The 2,229-nt window shown below is 43.7% G+C and overlaps 1 pseudogene; it reads right to left on the bottom strand.

Annotated features, from left to right (window-relative positions):
• Positions 1-1,270: 1,270 nt before the first annotated feature.
• Positions 1,271-2,003, bottom strand: LOC130834038 (male-enhanced antigen 1-like; annotated as a pseudogene).
• Between the last annotated feature and the right edge of the window lie 226 nt (positions 2,004-2,229).

The following is a 2,229-nucleotide window of genomic DNA, read 5'->3' as shown; positions in this document are numbered from 1 at the left end:
GGGTGAGGGACAGATTGGGAATTTGGGATTCTCACACACACACACACACACACACACACACATACATACTGCAGTATTTAAAATAGATAGCCAGTAAGGACCTACTCTATAGCACAGGGCACTCTACTCAATGTTCTGTAATAACCTAAATAGGAAAAGAATTTGAAAAAAAATAGATACATATGTATGTATAACTGAATCATTTTGCTGTACACCTGAAACTAACACAACATTGTTAACTGACTATACTCAAATATAAAATAAAAATTAAAAAAAATAAATTCACATATAATACTAACAAATAGGAAGTCCATGTAATTGCTACTCAGAAAGCCCTCCTCCCCTTCCTGCATGCCCTCAACCCACTCTCCAACCACCTCTTCTGGTTAACTCCTACTTGATTCAAATTCACCTCCAGCTTTATTTCATCAGGTAAACTCATGCTGACCCTCCAGTGTCAGTACTTTTTGTGGAGGGACCTGCCTGTTTCGTTTCCCAGGAGCCAAAAATAGTAACAAGCATGTCATTGCTCAGTGAATGACTTAAAATACCTTTCTTACAATGGATTATTATTTGATTTTTTTTGTTATGTCACAGAAAGGAGTAACATAAAAAATAATTGCAAAGAAAATTCCTTTTCTAATCAGTTACATTAAAATCACATAATCAAGTCCTCGCCACCTGGATCCTGCATCATGACCAAAACAGCATCTTTTTCTTTACAGGTTGTTCTGCTCTTCAGCCATGTTTAATTTTTCTTTGAAAATGCTTAGTATGTCTCTTGGTAAGGCTGCATCTCTGACGGACAAAGTTGAACAGAGATTTCTAGTGGCAAAATTCAAATGATACTGAGAAGACTGTCCACATGGTGTGCCTTGAGAAAAATTGGGAAGAGTGTGACGTGTTTTTCTGTTGCTATTCAATACTGTTTGCTCAGTGTTATACTTTCCAGTTTCGAGTACCCTCTTCGAAACTCTTGAGACGCCAGTCCTGTCTCTGTTGTCCTCTACCGGGCCCATTCTTTTTTTTTTTTTTGGCTGTGTACATAGGGTGCTTTATTCTTCACAGAGTGATGCTAATGTGGGTTGGGCTTGGGCTGATGTTCCCATATGCACAGAACTGAACAAAGTGGGTCTCTGAGAGGAAGTCTAATTTGCCTTGACATGGAAGGCAGACAGGGAAGGTGGAGGTGGACATTACAACCAGGGTGTGTTCAGTCCTATGTTGGTTCTGGCCTGGAATGCAGGGAGAAAGGCATCTCTCAGGATGGTCACTTCCATGCAGGGGTGGCTGCCAGGCTTGGAGGGCCTTCTGTACCACATCCTCCCACAGGGCATCTGATCTCTCTCCAGCCCAGGCAGGAACCCCTGGCACAGGCAGGCTTACTCCAGCCATCATCCTTTGTACCAGCTCTATGTGATCTGGGTCCATGGGAATAGAGCTGTTGTTGCTCAGTGCTGTAGCTCCCTGCTTCCTCTTCTTCATCCTTGCTTTCTAATGATAGGTCTGGCAAATGAAGCCCCAGGCCTTGCAGAGCCAGGGAAGACAGTCCAGGGCCAGTCCTTCAGGGAGTCCAGCTTCATCTGCTCAGGAACAATGCTACCTCCACCATACCTAGATCCCATCCTGGATATCAGTAACTACATCTTCTCCATCCACCACTGGTGCCAGCTCCACCTCCTCTTGTTCAGAATCTTGGTTCAGGGGTTGGTAGGAGTAGCCAAATGTTCCTGCCTCCATTTCCTCCTGCTCTTCCTTTGGTTCATCACTGCTCAATCCCCAGTGCCTTCTGTAGGGTCCTGGTGTGGCCTGAGTTCCTCAGTCTGATTGGGGTTGATACATTCAGGGCCCATGGTGTCACCCCCTAGAACTACTGCTGTCGTTGGGCAGGGGCCGCTCAGAGCCTGTGGCCAAACCCCTGGCCCACTCTCTTCAACAATGTTGTTGCCTGCATCAGATCTTTCTCCATCATTAACCATTCCATTCAAAGTCACTTGTCTCATTACCTAAGAGCTTGGCTCTTTGGCAAGAATAAAACAGTCAATGGTTTCAAGCTAGCTGACTTAATTACTAAATAAGTTAAGAAAAAGTAGTGTCTAGAACTAAAATTAAGGATCCCTTTGAGTGAAACAGCTTTAATCACAATTGTGCTGTAACGTTACAATTTTCAGCTATTTTGGTGCTCCTTTTACAGCATTCGTCTTCAAAGGAGTTGTCTATAATCCGCTC

The sequence above is a fragment of the Hippopotamus amphibius genome, chromosome 12 (genome assembly GCF_030028045.1).
Source record: "Hippopotamus amphibius kiboko isolate mHipAmp2 chromosome 12, mHipAmp2.hap2, whole genome shotgun sequence".
Classification (NCBI taxonomy): Eukaryota; Metazoa; Chordata; class Mammalia; order Artiodactyla; family Hippopotamidae; genus Hippopotamus; species Hippopotamus amphibius.
This window is presented reverse-complemented; position numbering and strand designations above follow the sequence as displayed.